The sequence below is a fragment of the Lissotriton helveticus genome, chromosome 10 (assembly GCF_964261635.1).
Source record: "Lissotriton helveticus chromosome 10, aLisHel1.1, whole genome shotgun sequence".
Lineage (NCBI taxonomy): Eukaryota > Metazoa > Chordata > Amphibia > Caudata > Salamandridae > Lissotriton > Lissotriton helveticus.
In genome coordinates this window covers 492203339-492223265 of record NC_136071.1, presented here as the reverse complement: position 1 = coordinate 492223265, position 19927 = coordinate 492203339, and positions in this window count along the sequence as shown.

Genomic DNA, 19927 nt, shown 5'->3' with positions numbered 1-19927 from the left:
ACAGGCCTATTTTCTGCTGCTATGATCCAATTGTCGTTGTGGCACAGGCACCAGGTAAGGCTGGAAATTTTACTTGAGTCACTGTCTTAGCAGACATTTGCTTTGGTATCATCTGCATAAACCTAGGTAACTGACTTGAATTTGCTTGTGAAGGTTTACCAAGGCACTCACATAATATTTAACAAGAGGGTGGAAAGGCAGGACCTACGGTGACGCCATACTGCACTAGGCAAGTGGTGGATGAAGAGATTCCGACTTTTTGACTGATGTTGCAATGAGAGTATTGGATTCAAAATAGCAAAGGGGCCTTGTTTACAGCCCCATTTTCTAGATTAACAAACTTGAGTGATCAACAGTGTTGTATATTGCAGATCGGTCTAGAAGTACAAGTTCTGGTTTCTTAACTTGTCCCATTGAGAGGTGAAGGTCATCCCACATGCCAGCGGTGGCTGTTTCACCTGATGTGGTCCCGAAAAAGTTCTGGGAACTGGAACTCGATCTAGGGGAGAGGTTCTTAACTTTTTGATCGCTGTGGATCAACACAGAATCACTGCTGAAAGCCAGGGACCCAAGACTAAGCAATTTCTATCATTTGAGCTTAAAAACGAAACACAAAAATATAGAAACAAGTATTCATCAAACAAATACACAAATTATGAAACATATTTAATAAAAAATATACAAAAAAGAAAATGTTAATGGGAGGGATGGAGCTTTTCAAAATGTAGTTTTATTTGATGTGACAAACTCTGCAGGGTCACCCTCTAACATTTTGTCTTCACCCCTCTTGTTTTCTGAACCTATTTTTGTTCATTTTTAGGACTCTGTGCAATTTACCACTGCTCACCAGTTCTAAAGTGCTAGGGCTCCTCCCTTACACCTAATCGGTAAATTTAATTTACTTCTAAGTCCGTCTTTTATGGCACTACAGATAAATGAATCTTTATAGCACAGTTAATTAAAACCATTGAATGAAATTTAGAACAAACAAAAGAAAACAAGACATAGAATCTGCCCTCATTGCCATCTGGGATGACATTAAAGCACAATAGACCATAATAGTGTTGCTGCACTACTTCTCTTCAACCTCTCAGCTGCCTTTGACACAGTTGACCATGACTCTCGAATGAATACAAAGACTCTACGAAGCCCGCATAGAAGGGACAGATCTCAACTAAATCACATCTTTTTTTTATTTTATTTTTTTAACATTTTTATTGATGCAAGATACGACAATGTTCATTACATTACAGTTCCAAAATGAAAGCCAGTTTTCAACAGAATAGTACCACTGGTATCATATTAAGAAATAAGCGTATATATAGAGAAGAAATAGAGAAATAAAGTAGATGTAAGGAGACAATGCAAATATTTTACAGACAAAAGTTCCTGTTGCCGCTAAACATAAGACAATAGACTGATAGCAATAACCTGATACAGCAAGAGAGAGGAGGCAATAGAGGCCAATTCACCCTTCTTGCCCTTTAAAAAAATCCTTCCATATCCTTTCCTTTCTAATAAGCGCTTTTGGACCTCTAAATTTAGCTAGAGTAAGTTCCATGGTTCTGATTTCGTAAACCAAAGTGAGCCATTCCGCCGCTTTAGGGGGTTCTCTAGATATCCAGGCCCTAGCCATAGTTAGTCTTGCACATGCTAGGAGAATCGTTATAAGGTCTTTATTAGGGCTATTACCCTCCTGAATGTCTAGTAAAACCATTTGTACTGTGAGTGCAGATGTAGTTATCTGATTAAATCTGAGATGGTCGGATATTCGATTCCAGAAAGTAGAAAGTGCTGGGCAAGAGAAAAGCATATGCTCGATTCCAGCCGCAGTCGTATTACATTTAACACACTTAGTTTTATCTGATAGCGTGTTAACTTGTGCCCAGCCGGATATTTTTTGTGGTGTATAGTACAGCTCAGTAATTGTCCTATATAGTTGCATTTTAAGATTGGAGGAATGTACTATATCACTTAGATGTGTTAGAGCGTTTCTGACCTGTATTGAATTGTTATTTAAATTTAGTCTACGAGACCATTTGGCTGCGATTTGAGTTGTGTTTTCTCTCTTATCCTTAATTAAACATTGATAACCCAGTTTGATTAATGATTTTGTTTTATCCGAATACACACACTCAAGAATATCTGATTGTTTAGCTTCCGTTATTCTCATTTTATTGTAGAAAAAGTCTCTCAATTGTCTATATTTAAAATGCATATCGTCAGTGAGCCCATTTATAATTTTTAGGTTTTCAAAGTCGATCAAGCCATTAACACTATAAAGGTCTCCTAGTGTTTTTATTCCAAATCTAATCCAGCGATTCCCCGACCCATCTGAGAATATACCCGGAAGACCCGGGTTGTTCCAAAGCCTAAGTTCAGCGTTATAAAATGAGCTGTTACTAATGTACATAATTTTGTCCCAGATTCTTATAGCATGCTTTGCAGTCTTAAATTTGACCCGTTTAAAATAATTTGGATCATGGACCCGTAGTAGAAATTGGTTGGAATCGGCGCCTAGCATATATTGGTGAAAAAATAAAGATGGGGCATTTTTTAATAAGCTCCGTATGCGTAGAAAAAAGGTAGCTAAAAAATAGAGGTTAAAATCCGGAAAAGTGAGTCCCCCTTTAGAGATTGGCAGTGTCAAGAATTTCACCGCCCTTCGTGCCTTTTTATAGCCCCAAATAAAACTACTACAAATACCGTCCAGCTTTCTAAAAAAAAGTTTGTTTGGTAGGAGTGGTATAGCTCTACACAAATACAACAACTTAGGTAGAATTTTCATCTTAATCAAATTAAGTCTCCCTATCAGACTCAGAGGAATCTTGTGCCATTTTTTAAAACTGGCAGTAGTTTCCTGTAAGAATGACTCATAGTTTATTTTCAAAATTTCCCCCACTTTAGTAGTGAGTTTAACACCTAAATAAGTGGCTTCTTTGCATGTAACATAGACCTGTGTAACCGGGGTGTAATTGAGTATAATTTGGGTTTTGTTCACATTCAATTTATACCCAGAGATTTTCCCATAGTTGTGCGCTTCTTTTATAATTGCTGGCATAGCTTTATTAATATCGGATGTATAGATTGCTATATCATCAGCGAAGGCGGTTAGTTTAAGAGTTATATCCCCGTGGTAGGCTGGTATAATATTAGTTTGGTCATTTAGAGCATTCAAGAAAGGTTCTAAAGAGAGGGCAAAAAGTAGTGGGGAGAGGGGGCATCCCTGTCTTGTACCTCTTGCTATCTTAAAATTGACAGAGTCTTTACCTCCATAACTAATCACCGCCCTTGGTTCATCATACAATGACCTAACCCAATCTAGGTAAGAGCCATTAATACCCATTTTACTTAGTACTGCCCACAGATAGTCCCACCCCACTCGGTCGAATGCTTTTTCCGCATCTAACATTATCATACCGAGTGGGGTGTTGGTGGTTTCCGCAACATCAAATGCTGTAATTGAAGTATTTACGTGCAGGGTGGTATCTCTGCCCATTACAAAGCCATGTTGTTGAGGATTAACAATATCTGGCATATAAGGAGCTAACCGGTTGGCCAAAATTTTAGCGAAGATTTTCACGTCAGAATTAAGTAGAGATATGGGCCGATACGAACCACATTCTTTTTCTGGTTTTCCTTTTTTCAAAAAGAATATAATTTTGGCAATTTTCCATGATGAAGGTGCTTGTTTTGAAACAATAATTGAATTAATCACATTTTGTAGCAGAGGTAGCAATTCTTGAGAACAAAGTTTATAGAATTCCCCGGGTATACTATCTTCTCCAACCGCCTTTCCTAATGGTAAATGATCTATTGCTAAATTTATCTCTTCTATGGTAACATTAGAGTTTAAATGTTGGAGTACTTCAAGGTTTAAAGCCCGCGGTGGTCTTAGGTATTGATCAAGATATTTTCCCATCTCTATTTTAAGTGGTATAGTCTCTGGTGTATAAAGTTGTTTGTAAAATTTGACAAATTGATTTAGTATTTGATCTTCTCTTTCATAAGTTATTGAATCTGATCCGATTATTTCCTTAATTTTTGTTTTGGCTTTTCTATCCGCGGTTTTGAAGGCCAATATTTTTCCAATACGGTCGCCGCCTTCATATTGATCTAATTTATATTTTTGTAGTTTTACTACATATCTTTCTCTCAAAGTTTTTTTTAGTCCTGCTTGTAGTTCCGCCAATTGTGTTCTAATCATCTCTATATTATTTTTTGAGTATAGTGTTGCCTCGGCCAGTTGTACTTCCAAGTCTAATAATTTTGATGTCATATTTTTGTTTTTATTATGGCTTTCTGCATTGAGCCTAAGTACATACTGTTGGACAAACCCCCTAATACTACACTTGCAGGTGTCCCATACGATGTTTATGCAAGCCGTGTTGATATTTAGTGTAATAAACTCCTGTAAGTGCTTTTTGATTAATGAGATAAATGTTAGATCAGCTAGTAAGTGTCTCGGAAAAGTAAACGGTCGTTGTTTTTTGTTTTGATTTGTGATAGTAACTTCCAAAAGCAGGGGGTTATGATCAGATGTAACTTTGGGGCAAATTTCAATCGCACAGTTGTCTAAGATTTGATCAGAGGCCCATATCATATCAATCCTAGAGCAGGATCGGTGCGGCGCAGAATAATAAGTAAAACCTGCCAGTCTGGGATGCTTGGACCGCCATAAATCTCTGATGTTGTTCAATCTTGCAAGTTCTAAAATCGCTGCTCTAACTTTGTACATTCTTTTAAGATTCTTTGGCCCCGTAGAGTCTATTTTATAATCCATAACACAATTGAAGTCCCCAGCTATAATAGTTTCGCCTTCCCATTCGAGTAGTTCTAAACTTAAGTCCTCAAAAACTTTGGGGTTGTGAATGTTTGGACCATAGTCCACACAAAATACAAGTTTAACATTGTCACCTTGCATCTGTGCTATTGCCCACCTTCCTCGAGCATCTGAAGCAGTTTTAATTATTTCTAAAGGGACTGTTTTTTGTTTAAGTATAGCTACTCCCCTTATAGTCTCATTTAGAGAAGTACATGCAACCAATTCGTACCTTAGTTGTGATAATAGCTTTCTGTCTTGATATTTTATGTGGGTCTCTGAAAGCAGAACTATATTGGGATTGTACATTTTAATCTCTTCTTGTACCAGATTTCTTTTACTTTTACTATTTAGGCCATCTACATTCCAACATAAAATTCTTAATTTAAGCATTGGCTAATATATTGCTATTCTTGTACGTATTGTTCCCCTCTACTTGTATTTGTTTAACCGTCGTTAAGTTTTCCTTCCTACTTCTCTTAAAAAAAAGTCTAATCTTGCAATCACATTTTTCCCTCTAATTCCCACCCACCACCCTCGACAACAGTTGTCACCCCCTCCCCTGTGACAACCCCACCCCCTCCCTTGCTGCAACCCGTCCCTTGGGGGGGAGCACCCCTCTAGCATTGGCTGCCGCTGTAGGGGCAGCTTAGTGAAGTTGCGTACATGAGAGACTGCTCATGCCTCATGCCTCATTTTAGTTTTAGCCCTTGTTTTGCCTATATTTATCTCATACTCAAAAAAAGAAAAAAGTGAAAGTGAAAGGGATAGTAAAGGTTAAGCTCACCCACTTATACAATGAGAGAAAAAAATATATTTATGTGAGAATACAAAAAGATGTCACTTTACTCAATTTACTCAATAAATACCCATTCAATATAGGATATTCGAGTATGCTCCAATCATTTCCCTTTTTTTTTTTTTTTTTTTTTTTTCCATTTCGAATCATTTTTTTTTCGGAACTAAATCACATCTTAACTTTAAAACAGAACAATTGTCATCCATTCTTCCTCATTCTCATCCAAACAGTATTTCACAAAAGTAGACGTCCCTCAAAGCTCTACCATCTCACCCATGCTTTTCAACAGCTACATGAAGTCATTACTGGCAATGATCAATGAGTTTCACCTCACATGCTATAACTATGCAGATTACACACTAATACTGCCTAAATTGGAAAGCCCCAAATATATTGGAAATGCACACATTTTCAGTTGCCTCAGAGACGTTGATCTGTGGATGACATGGAGTCATCTCAAATTGAAGACTTCCAAAACATAAATACTCATTTGTAACAAATAGAAAAAATAGGACCCACTCTTCACCTGGCCTGACGATCTGGCACTACCTCCTAAAGTATCGAAGGAAGTAAGAAACTTTGGAATTACCATGGACTCCAAGCTATAAATGACATTTGTCCAAGTGGACAAATTAGCATGATCAAGCTTCATTACTATGAAAACTCTGCAACCCATTTTCCCCCACATGGGAATTTAGCACACGGTCCAGGCTACAATCTCTCTTGTACTGTCTAATTATGCCAATGGCCTCTACCACGGATCATCTTTAGCAACTTTGAAAAGACTACAACAGATTCAGAACTCTGCTGCCAGACTACTCCTACACGTAAAGCCACAATCTCACATCTCCCCAGCCTTAAAGGCCCTACATTGGTTACCAGTTGCTAGAAGATCCACCTTCAAGCTGCTTTGAATAACCCACAAACCAATGCGTGGAACAAGGCTGCTTTTCATCAGGAATAAAATCACCAAATACATTCAACAAAGGAATCTCCACTCCAGATTGGCACCTGGCCTCAAAATACCACCATACAAGAAAAAAACATAGGTGGTACATCCATCGCTGTTCAAGAGACCACATTATGGCGCTCACTACCCCCAAACGCAGATCCACAGAACATACCTATCTCATCTCCAGAAGACTACTCAAGAGTTGGCTCTTCCCTACATAGCCACCATGCTTAAACACAAATGTATAGCATTTGTGTACAAATGTTATATAAGCATTTAATTTGATTTGATTATATGCATGCATGTAGATAGGTTTATTTTGTTGTGTAAATATGTATAGTATTTATATTTATTAATATATATATCCTTCTGGTCTGCTTGACAAGTGTACACATTACTTATGGTTATATTATTCTATGCTTAGCATGTACAGGTCACTGCATAATTTTCTTATTAGTTAGTTGATTAGATGCGTATGGTTCTCCATTTATTTTTCTAACACAATATGTACATTTTTATCATAACTATTTATCTACAATTGTTTGCCGGTTGAATTGCTGAAAAAAAAAGAAAACACAAATAAATTAGCTTGAATTACAGCAGCACTTGAAAGTCTGAGTTTATTAAATACAACTTAAATCTTGATATATTACCTTTCTTATGCATGTATACCTCAATGTACTTATGTATCTATATATTTAATATTTTACCCCTACTGTAAATAAAACACATTTGAGTCTCTCCAATGCACTACCATATGTTTTACCCTATCCCTCTCTCAATAAATCCTTTCTCCACTCTGACTCATCCCAAACCTCATTCTACTACTACGATCTCCAAAATAACCCTTTCTTGGACTCAATCAAGACCTCATTTTACTACTATGATCTCCCTACTGTATTTCTAGAGGCTCTTCCATCCTCCATCTCCCCTTTACTCATCCCAACCCCCCTACTACTGCTACCATGATATCCCCGTAAGCACTTGCTAGACTCTTCCCTCTTCTATCCCTCCATTATCCTTTTGAGAACAACTAACAGACTCACAAGTCCACCTCACAAATTAATTCATATTTCCCTAACTAATTCATCATGAGTCCTTTTTGAGTTCCGGAGTAGCATGCTATTCACCAAAAAGAGCTTTGATGCATCGTCTGGGGTAGTAAACGCTATATAAATACAATTAAAATTACAATGAGCCCAAAGCGCAAAAGTGATTAAGGCACGTTTCTGCTCTAATGGCCAAGGCTGTTTCAGGTAATATAGGACCCCGGTGGATCATAAAGTAGGACAGCATACTTAGCATAAGGTTTTTTGCTCAAATCCTCAAGGACCGATTTAATCAACAGCAGTTGTGCCTGCTTATTCAGGATTTTAGAAAAAGTTTTAACTGGGAGGGCCTTATTCCAGTAATAAATGGTGTCAAGGTGCATTTAGGATTTTTCAAAATACGCCGACCAACCACTGTCACCAAGGTACTTGGGAAATCAAATCAGTTAAATCAGGAGCCAGCTTATTGAATTTCACCACAGGTTGACGATTTGTGATCCTGCATAGCAGAACCAGTGCTTGGTTCTCACAGTGCTGCAGAATATTGAGGTAGACATCATCCGGGTAAAGAATAGTGTGCAATCCAGCTTACATAGGATGTCCCACCCCAACATATTAGCTGGTGAGGTAGGACTGAGTAAGAAGGTATGCTTACCATTATTGGGTCCAAGAGATATACAGATGAGGCCAGAGTTATGATGGGGATCACATTGGGTAGAAGTAACAAATGCATCTATGAACAAGCCCGAGAAATGAAATCAAGGAAACTCAGAAGTTTTCAGGGCAGAGCGGCTAGCATCAGTGCCAATGAGACAGGTGGTGCATTTACAATTGATCAGGCAATAAACATCAGAACCTTTCTTCCCTATAGGAACTAGGGTATTAATGGCACAGGACAACCTCTCAGGCTGTCCTAAAACTCAGGATAGGAATTCTGCTTTTTTAAATTCAGGCAAAACCTGGCACATTTGATACAGCACTTAGACAATTCCTCTTCCATTGCCCCAACTGACGATAAATAAAACCTGATCCTTCTGTTCCTGGGGCCTCTTCTCTGCCCCTTCTGTTGCTCCTTCACACTCCTCCTCCCTCCTGTTGTCTACCCTGTTTGTTCCCCCTATTTTCCCTGTTTGAGGGGCTCCGCATCATCTCTCTTTCACGGTTTGCTCTCTGTTCTGTAGTTTTAAAGACATTCATTTGGATTCAGCATTCACTTTATGTTGTTCCTTTGAAGCCCACTGGTTAAAACACTTTCAGGGGCCACATGTCCTTCAAAATCGTACCACTCCCTATGCTACCTCTAGAGACTTGAGATCAAACAATCTTTTTCTGCAAACCGTTCCCAGAGTTAGGAGAGATAGAGGTGGTGGACACTCTTTCAGTTACCATTGCGCATACGTGAAATGGTAAATACTTAACTGCGAACCAATGCACGGTGATGCTGGTACAATATCCAGAGTGGGGGTGATGCAGTCAATGTTACGTCAGTGAAGTCATAGGGATTGTGAAAAATGCAAGGTGGCAAAATGAGTCGTGCTAATTTGGCAGGAGAACGGTGGCTAAGTAGTGTGTTTCCAATGGTGCATTTGGAGCATATTGTCCCAAATATATCATTTGAGTATGGTGTGCTAAGGTACCCAGGGGCATAGCTACCACAGGTTCAGTGGAGCACCGTGATCCAGAGCCCCTAGGGGTCTCACTGAACTGTGATCAAACTATAAAATACTACCACATCAGTAGTCACAGGGGCCATTTCCTTATTTGCTCCAAGGCATCCTTGCTGCCTAACTGAGGGCCTATTACACAGAGTCCATTTTCCAATTAAATGGCCCCTTGAAATGGCCAATACATTTGGATCAGTCAGACAGCTTTGCTGCAAAACCGATTAAGTGCACACATTATAACAGGCGAAAAATTGATTTCCGTGAAAATGTATCATTTGCGCATCACACTAGTAAAGTCTTGGGGGCAGATGTATCATCCCCATCATTTGCAATTCCCAAATAGCGATTTTTAAGGAATCGCTATTTGGGAATTGCAAATTGGGATGTATGTAGAAATTCGCTATTTTATAGCGATTTCTTAAAATTCCTTAATTGCGATTAGCAAATTGCTAATCGCAATTAAGGAATAATTTCCCATTCATTTCTATGGGCCAGGAGGCCCATAGGAATGAAGGTGAAATAATTCTCAATTTTCGATTCGCAATTTGCTAATCGAATAATTTCAAGGGTGCAAGGGTGCACCCTGCTGCACCCATGAAATTGACATGTGTGCGCATATGGCGCACATACATGCCCTAAGGGCATGTATGAGCGTCACATGGCACCTTTACAAATTGCAAAAAGTGCATTTGTAAAAGAATTTGCAAATTACCACCAACTACAAGTTGGTGGTAATTTGCGATTTCTTAGCCTAAATTCGCAAAACTGAAATGCTTAATACATAGCATTTAAGAAATCGCAATTTGCGATTTCTTAAATGCTTACGCAATATTTATTTATTTATTTATTTATTTTTAAAAACCTTTATTGAAAGACACGTATAAGTACAAGCGCAGGCCTACAACCACAGGGGCCGGCCGCAAAATCAGGAGATTCAAAAGGAGCAACATCAATGTGTACGGTAGAATGAATACAGGATAGACGTGGAATAATGTCGTTACACAGTAAGCGCCAGGATAAGAAAGGTTTCATTTTATGATTTATAGAGGAGGCAGCAACCATATCTACCAGGGCGTCATGCAACATATACAGAAAAAGAGGGGGGGGGGGCGAGAGGGATATAGCCCCCCACGCAATCAAATAACCACAGTAGGGCGAGGCCCAGGGACATCCTATGCCCATCAAGGGTTCAAAAATAAAGGACAAATCATAGCAAACAAGTAAAGTGGACGCCACATAGACAGCCCTCCCGCCCCGAAAAAGGAGAAAGTGCAGACACTTACGAAACGAAGGAGTAAAAACAAAGGGACATAGCCCACCCCCTAGAAAAAGGCCAAAAGGGTCCATAGAATAAAACAAACTAAAATAACAAACACCCCCCCCACCCTACATCACTGTAATGGCTATGGCCTACCCCACTAAACAGCGTGCCTGTCGCCCAGAGTCACCCGAAATATAGAAGAGAGAGAAAAGGAGTAATAACGAAGAAAGAGAAAGGAGAAGGAGAGAGAAGGAGAGGAAAAAGAAGAAAGAGAGAGGAGAGGAGCCGGCGATCGAAATACAGAACACCACCCCCCCCGCAACAACGCAGCACTAATCGAGGTCAAAAAGGATACTGAGAAAAGCCTACACAAAGGATGAGGACAGGAACTGTCCAACTAATGAAGCCCGGAGATGCCATTTAACAAAACAAAGGTCCCGCAGGCACCCAGGCACGATCACCCCTGTCCACTTCTACGAAGAGCCAAGCTGCCAGACTCCGCCACGGCCAAGAAACAGCATGATACAGTATGTCCATACCAGTCGGGGAGAACAAGTGAGTTCTTCGCGGAACACCGTCCCGTCCAACAAGAAGCAACCAGGAAAACTCGGCAGCAGTCAGAATGCAAAAGTACCTCAAAGATCCACGTGGCCAAGTACAATATCTGGGCTGTCCAGCACGAAGCAAAGAAATCAGGATGTAGGAAACACTGCAGCATCGGCACCGGGTCCACTTGATCCCATAGAATCGAACACTCCGCCGGAGATCCCAGCACAGCAGCTGGAGAAGTTGCGACCACACCAACTCGGGGAGACGACACCGCATCACAAAATGGCGGAGCAACCATGGCGGCGATCCGCAATTCCAAGTCCCGGCATTTCAAGGACATGTCGATCCGCAGAGTAGCCAGGGCAAACAAGACAGCACTCCGTGTAGGGGCCGCCCGAATCAAACGAGGTGTGGGGAGAGCAAATGCAGAAACGACCCTGTCTCCAGGAGAAAGACACTCCGAGGGGCCATCCGCCATCTTGAGCTCATCGCCCGCCGCCATTGTCGCATCCGCCTCCAAGTCCATCAGGAGCGCCGGAGGTCCCAGGATACACCGCCGAACTGCGGCGGATGGCGCTCGGCGGAGAAAGGAGAGTCACCAGAAGAACGGGCGTGCCCCCTTCAACACTCGGGGGGGCCCTGCACCGGATCTCAGGCGGGACAATCAACAGGAGTGGGCTCCTCACCGGAGGGGTGCCGGACAGCGCGGCTTCTCTTCTTCGGGCCGGCAGGCAATCGAGCATGCGGGGTGGCCCACCACGGGGGTGGGTCCGCTCCGGCGCTTCCAGCTCGCGGCTCTCAGGCTCCCACCATCGGGTCTCTCCACCGGTTCCGGACCGCCGGCACTCCGAACACCTCCGGGCAGGCACAGCACTCGAGGCCCCGGCGTCAGGGCCGGGAAGGCCAGCACGGCGACAAGGGCAGAACACAGGAACCACTGCACGCCAGAGCCCCGGAAAAGGACGGTGAGTGAAGGCTCTTCCTTGGCAACCGAATTCGGAACACCCCGAACAGGATTAAGGACAGGATAGGCGGCGGGGAGGAAGGGATCTCGGAGCGAGGCGTTTATGCGACTGTTCCGATCGCCATCTTGGCTCCTCCCCCCACTTACGCAATATTAAGGAATTGCAAAATTTGCGATTCCTTAATATTGCGAGGTTTTTTCCATGATACATACCATTTCCCGTTTTTTTTGTCGCAAACGCTGCTATTTTGCGAGTCGCAGCGTTTGCGACAAAAAAAAACACTTGATACATCTGCCCCTTGGTTTATTTTGATCTTCTTAAAATATTTGCTCGCATCACAATTCAGAATTTCAATGATAAAACAGCAGGCTGAACAACATTTAATTTAGAAAACATTGGGAAGGGCTCCTATTCCCGATAACCAGGAAAGGATAGGTGCTGCTTTCAGGTATGGCTTGAATGGGTTACATCACGGTGGACTGAAGCAAGAAAACGCCTCCAGTGGCATGATCGATTGGATACAGATTGACACTTGCCGTCATAGGAATATCTTCAATTAACTTCAATTATATCAGACTTAAAACTTGGCAGTACAACTAACTGTGACTTCCATGCTTCAAAATACCAGCTATTCCTTGGTCACTGCGTGGCAGTGAGACTAGCTGAAGCAAGTTGATCCTTGCCTTGTAGATATAATTTACCTGGCCTGGCACCAATTCTATTATCAATTTAGGTAGGTGTCCGCTGGACAATTTGGTAACAGTTCCTGCTTTAGTGTGGCACACATCTATGCCAACAAGGAGGAGCAACGAATAGGTGCCTGATAACACTGAAGGGAATTGTTGCCTGCACATCAGGTAGGTAGCATTACATTTGAGCAACAGCAGATGTGAGGAGGGAACGGTGCAATGATAGAAAAGTGGGAACCAGACAAAATAACCCCCTGCTCTTTACCAGTTATGTACTTTTGCCAGCATAAATGTTACAGGAAGCAGCCATCTAGTTAAAGAGCAGTTACACAGGGGTGGCTATTAGGCAAAAGCATGTACCTCCTCAAATACTACTCAAATGTTAAAGTGTTTAGGAGAGATGATGGGGCTAGGCCTGCCCTTGCCACATAATGTATGTTCTGTATACTAATTCACCACCCTTTGGTGGTACAATGCCACTTTAACATCAACAAATTCAAGGACTACGCTGTCTGCTTCTCCTTAGCCGCATGCGGGGCACATGGGCTTAGGGATATGATTGGCTTTGTAGGGTCCGATAACCAGGAACCATAGAAGATACAGGAGGGAGGGTAACTGTCCAGTAGTTCTCAGTCTATGTAGACACTTGGGAACAACACTGATGATTCACAGATACCTCCCTCCGCAACCCCCCTCACACTTCTCTTTTAGAGAGATCTTTGGAATCTAGAAAACTTCAGCTCTTCAATCAGTAATCATGGACCGAGCCTGATAACAAGCATTTAAAGCTCGGAACTAAGTAAAAACCAACAGGCTAAGAAGCAGGAGACGATGGTTAAACAATCTGTTCTAAGAAGCAAACGAGGGAAAGGAATAGGCCATGAAAAATCACTACTCAGTAGACAATGTCCACCACTCGGGATGCTAGGGCACGTGACTCCAAAATAGCACCGGGGCTAGTGAAGTTGTGTGTAGAAATTGGTGTTTCGGGCCAAAAAGGGGGAGCCAAACGAAAATAAAGTGGCGAGGATGGGGCAACTTTAGCACCCTGTGAATCTTCCCATGCCTACAATAATTATGGAGAGAAATCATAAATCAATACGAGTGGCGGCGGCAGTAAGGACTAGGTGGTAGTTGAACATAACAATGAGCTAAAGCAGGGGCTGGGAATCTGTGAGGCATGGCCTCATCAACATAAGGATGCCTGGCTTGGATGCAGACAACAAGGTTCACCTGTCTAGCATAGGTGACATGTTCCTCCTTCCAGCTGATGATGTGAATAAATTGCAGCCATTCTAACCCCACAAAGGTCTTGGTGTCCATAATTGATGGGGACAGGGAACGGTGGGAGGGCCCGTGGGTTGCTGGGGGGGAGGGGTCATAGAATATGCTTACCTTTATGTGACAATGTTTTCTCATCATCTGAAGTCCCTATGGTTCTGTCTGTGACATCACTATTTCCAGTTCCAGGTTCTTCTTTCGGGATAAGATCAGTTCAGAGAATGTTCTTGAAAATGATGCCTCCTTTGGTGGCCTTTCTGAATCTGGAACGTTGGATGGTTTATCCATATCTGGATGACTGGAGCCTCAAAGCCACTTCAAAAGAGGAAACGTCACACGCTGTACAGTGATTGGTCAATGTCTTCAGGAGCATGCCTTGCTCATAAACCTTCAGAAAGGTCCATTTATCCCAGCAAAGGACAGAACCTTCGTAGTTCCCCATTTCAGGACCAACATCGGCATGGTTTTCGGCTGAGAGAGCCCAGGATTTATCTTTGCCTTATGTGTTTTGAATTTCAGTTTGTAACAGGAGTCTCAAAATGCATACAAACGTGGACTGGAGGATCTAATCTACCATGGACCTAGCAATGTTGAGAGGTCTGCCATCACTATTTATCAGGAGACATTGCATGCAGTGAGACTAGGATGACAACCGCCTTCCATTTCACCATGGGTGCTAACAAGTTATGGGCTGTATTGTGACAACCTAATACATTCTTGGGGCTGCAGTCTTGGTTTGCTTTCATTGAACTGATTTGAATAACACATCTGATTGCAAAGATTTGTAAGTGGAATGCCTAGGCCAGGAAGCAGTCAGTAACAAAATACAATGAGAGTGCCTCCTAATAAGCATGTAGCCCCAAGAAGAGATATATTAGGTGGGGGTTAAAATAGTAAGTTCCACAGCACTTTTTGGGTGTTTCATTCCATGCCAACTTTCTCTAAATCAGGCTTTTATTCTCTTTAAAAGATGTAGCTGTAATTGGACATTGAGATTATTGAGTGTAATTACAGTATCATAGAAAGACAATTGGTAATAACACTTTTTCTACTAACCTGTGTTTCCCTAAGCCTATCCAAAATAAATGCCACCTTGCTTGTGTGGGTAAGCCTAGTGCCTGTGACAGGAGATGGCCCAAAATTCAACGTAGACATATCACATTTTAACACTGAAAACAGACTCTTTTTTGTCAATGTGCCTAGCTATGGATTTTTGGACCTAGCTGAGCCAGCACCTAGGGAAGCACATTTTTGAAAACTGGACACCCAGGGGAATCCAGGGTGAATTACTTGTGCGGCTCTCACTGGGTCTGTTACCCAGAATCCCTTGCAAACCTCAAAAACTGTCTAAGAAGACACATTTCTGCGATGGAAAATTGTGGAATCTAAGATCAACCACAAATGTTCTCCCAACACAAAATGGTACCTCGCCTGTGGGAGTAGGCCTACTACCCGTGGCAGGAAACAGCCCAAAGCTCAAAGTGGGCAATTCACATTTTTTCATTGAAAACTGACCCTTTTTTTGCAATGTGCCTAGCTGTGGATTTTAGGCCCAGAGAAACCTAGGGAACCTGTACATTTTTTTAAACTAGACACTTAGGGGAATCGAGGATGGGGTGACTTGTGTGGCTCTCACCAGGTTCTGTTACCCAGAATCCCTTGCAAACTTCAAAATGTCTCTAAAACAATACATTTTCCTCACATTTCTGTGAAGGAATGTTCTGGAATCTGAGGGGAGCCCTACACTTCCACCCACCAGCATTCCCCTAAGTCTCCCGATAAAAATGGTGTCTGACTTGTGTGGGTAGGCCTAGTGCCCACAACGGGAAATGGCCCAGTACACAACGTGGACACATCACATTTTTTGCACTGAAAACAGACCCTTTTTAGGCAATGTGCCTAGCTGTGGATTTGTGGCCCTAGCACAGCCAGCCCCTAAGGAAACCTAGCAAACCTGTAAATTGTTTTAAACTAGACACCCAGAGGAATCCAAGATGGGGTGACTGTGTGGTTCTCACCAGGTTCTGTTACCCAAAATCCTTTGCAATCCTCAGAATTTGTCTAAAAAAACAGTTTCCTCCCATTTCTGTGATGGACAGTTCTGGAATCTGAGGGGAGCCACAAACTTCCTTCCACCCAGCTTTCGCTCAAGTCTCCTGATAAAAAATGGTACCTTGTTTGGGTGGGTAGGCCTAGTGCCGGTAACAGGAAACAGACCAAAAGGCAACATGGATACATCAAATGTTTTTACTGAAAACTGATCCTGTTTCTTGTAATGTACCTAGCTGTGGATTTTGGGCCCTAGCTCAGGGAATTCCCCCAAGTCTCTTGATAACAATGGTACCTCACTTGTGTGGGTAGGCCTAGTACCCTTGACTGGAAACGTCCCAAAATGTATTGTCGAGACATCAAAATTATCTATCACAAAACAACCTGGTTTTGCAAGGGGGTACTCTGCGTTTTTCGTTCTGGGTTCGACGGCCATGCAGGGAAACCTACCAAACCCAGACATTTCTGAAAAGTAGATATCCGGGGGAGTCCAGTGAGGTATGGCTTGCATGGATCCCTTAAAGTTTTCTTACCCAAAATTCCCTGCAAACCTACATTTTAGCTAAAGAAATCACATGTTCCTCACATTTGTGTGGGATCACCGTGCTAGCACAAATTTCCTACCAACCAGTGCTCCCCTCGGTCTCATGATAAAAATGATACCTCACTTGTGTGGATGCCCAAAGCAGAGCCAGCCTAAAAACATTTCTCTACACATTTTGGGTCCTTCCCTGTCGGAGGCACATGGCCCACCCACATGCAAAGGCGGATGTATGACGTTACAACGCATACTTTTACTCCGCAGACCATTACAACGCGACTTTTACTCCGCATACCGTTACAACGCATAGCGCCTTGGGGCGCTGGATAGTGGTAAGTATAATTTACTATTCTAACTCCAGTCCCCGTGGACCCTAGGGAAGGTGTTGGATAGTAAATTATACTTATTACCTATCCTAGAGCGCCCCCCAGCGCAATGCGTTGTAATGGTATGCGGAGTAATGGTCGCGTTGTAATGGTAGTGCGGAGTAAAAAATGCGTTGTAACAGGTGTATACCGCAAAGGCCCTTGCCCATGGAGCGCTCCCCCTCCCTGGTGTCTAGTGGTAGATCCCTGCTTGGGCATCGCCCTCTTGCGGCAATCACCAAGCAGGGATCCACTAGGAAAGGTGCCATTAGACAGGGGAGATTCTCCCCTTTCCAACAATACCTCTCCTGTGTGTTTCTGTGCTTAGGGGGCTGAGATAGCCCCGCAAGCACTGAAGTAGAATTTTAGAAATTCAAATGATGACTAGGGCCGGTAGGTAACACTAATATGTACAAAATCCCAACATTGTTTTTTTAAATGGAACTTATCCCTCCCTTTTAGTAACAGTTATGCAATAATGTATATAGCTCTCAAATGCCTTTTAATTCTACGTCTGGACTGGAGGCTCCAATTATGCTGCTCTAGCTTTACTACACAAAAATACAGCAGGCAATGAAATCACAGTACACGTAAAACTTCATATCTCATCAACATCATGTACATGGCAACCACCACATGTTCCAATCACCGCAAAGCTAACCCCTTAAGTAGTGGTACCACCTTTGATCTCTCTTACTTCACTCCATAGGACCAACACAAACAGTCTGAACCATTGGAATAACATAATGTCAAAGGTTCGATCCGAGAACCAAAACACTCCAAACGATGAACACATAATGGTGCATTATCCCGTAGGAATCTATTGGCTAAATGTATAATTCTGTTATGTTTAATTTCCTGAAAGAGGGTTTCAGATGTTCAAGCTCTGGATCTTTCAGGTATCGTATTTTCTCCGCATGGAGATTCTTTTTCCATCGCTAGGCGCACTGAATCCAATTCGAGGTCTGTGTCCTATCCAGGTTTCCCCAATATTGCAAAATGACATACTGTACACTCCATGAAAGATTAAAAGAATGTACTAGGGAGTTTAGACAGGATCATGGGGACAGTTGTTAAATGGATTGCAGAAACTGTTCAGACAAGTGTAGGCAGCAACACTGGCTAGGTGGGTGCATTGGCTTATAGCTGAAGTAGGTATTGATGTTTCTAAGTTTAGCACACATTCGACTAGGGGAGTTATGGATTCCAAATCTTTTACATTGGGTTCCCATTTGGAAGACATTATGAGGTCTGCTGATTGGTCAACGGAGCCTACTTTCAAAGCTTTCGATTACAGACCTATTGTTATTGTAGCTTAATGGGTAGTATCACAACTTTAAACAAGCATAATCGGAGCCTCCAGTCCTGACATAGAATTAAAAAAAAATCTTATTTACGCAACAAGAACTTTCAATTTTTATCAAGGACATGGAGGCGAGCATTAACCCACTTGGATTTACTTATGATAAAAAGAATGTACTGATATGCAATGTTATCATGTTAATATATATACAAATATTGTTGATTTACCCACCCTGTTATGGCAAATGGGAATCATGAACTGGTCATGGTGGGGCAGAGTTTATGCCTTTCAATTTCTGTTCTTCAGGATCAGAAGCAAGGGTAGTGCAAAAATGAACGCAGTGGTCACTGATTGAAGAAAGGAGTCTGAAGGTTCCTGTCCAGCTCTTCTGTGGGTTCGCTATGTTACACAGGATCAGTTTGTGCATCTTTCTGGGCCTGGATGAAGGATGACATGTACATAGTTTGGGGCATGTTGGTTCTTGGATAAAACTTTTGACAGTTATGTTATTCCAATGGTTCAGACTGTTTGTGTTGGTTCTATGGAGCAACGAAAGAGGAATCAAAATGGTGGTTTCAATACTTAAGAGGCTAGCTTCACAGTGACTGGAGCATGTGATGGTTGCCATGTACATGATGTCCATGGGATAAGTCATTTTAAGTTTACTGTGATTTATTGGCTGCCATATTTTTGTGCAGTAAAGATAGAGAAGCCTGGGGGCGTGGTTTAGCAAGCCATCATGGCGGACGTGTGCTGAGCAAGATCCGTCCAGCCTGATTTACATCTTGCATTTATCCTGACTCTCCTGACCCCTGACCGATCCATAAGGCGACTATGCAGCACCAGTAAACCCCCAGGGACGCCCGATGTGATTTTGGGGGCGCCCAAGATAACCGGTGGCCGGAAGATCGAACCTGGCGTGGGGTGCGGCCGAGCTGGGTGCGGCCTAGCTGCTGGCGGAGGAGCTGGGGTGTTGCGTCCGGAGCACAGAGAGGTGAGCGGAGATCTGGGCCCCGCCAGCAGGTGCTGTGTGCGCTTGGAGGTGCCCCGGAGATTCCGACCACCACCTCGTGGCCCTGCAGCGTGACCAGCGATGAGCCTGGAGGAAGAGACACGGAGGCCGGACCGGACCGCGTCGAGAGGAGAGACGTGGAGAGGAGGGAGCTGCAGCCTGCGGTTGAGTCCCCTGGCCATTGGGACGCTCTCCGGTAGAGGGTGTATCAACGGAAGGGGAGGCCAGCAACGTGGGCGATAGGACTGCTCGCAGAGGTGCCCCCCCCCCTGCCTAGGACTGCAGCCAGGGATCGGCGGCACAACCGGGCCGCGTGGTGAGGGGTGGAGAGCTCCGACGGCGGCTTCTCTCCTCTTCCCGCACATCGGCGGCGGACCAGACCTTGGCCCCACCTGCTGTGAGCTGTCCAGGATACATCTGGGTCGCTGGGGACGGTGACGGCGGCTGGGTGATAGCTGCCATCCCGCGGCCCTGCAGGGCGGCCTGTGACAGACTTGGAAGGGGAGGCCCGGCAGACGGACCGGGCCGCACAGGTGAGGAGAGCAGTTGAAAGGCAGGAGCAGCGGCCCGTGGTTGAGTCTCCTGGTCTTCAGGATGCTCCCGGGTGGTACGCGCTTCTGCGGAGG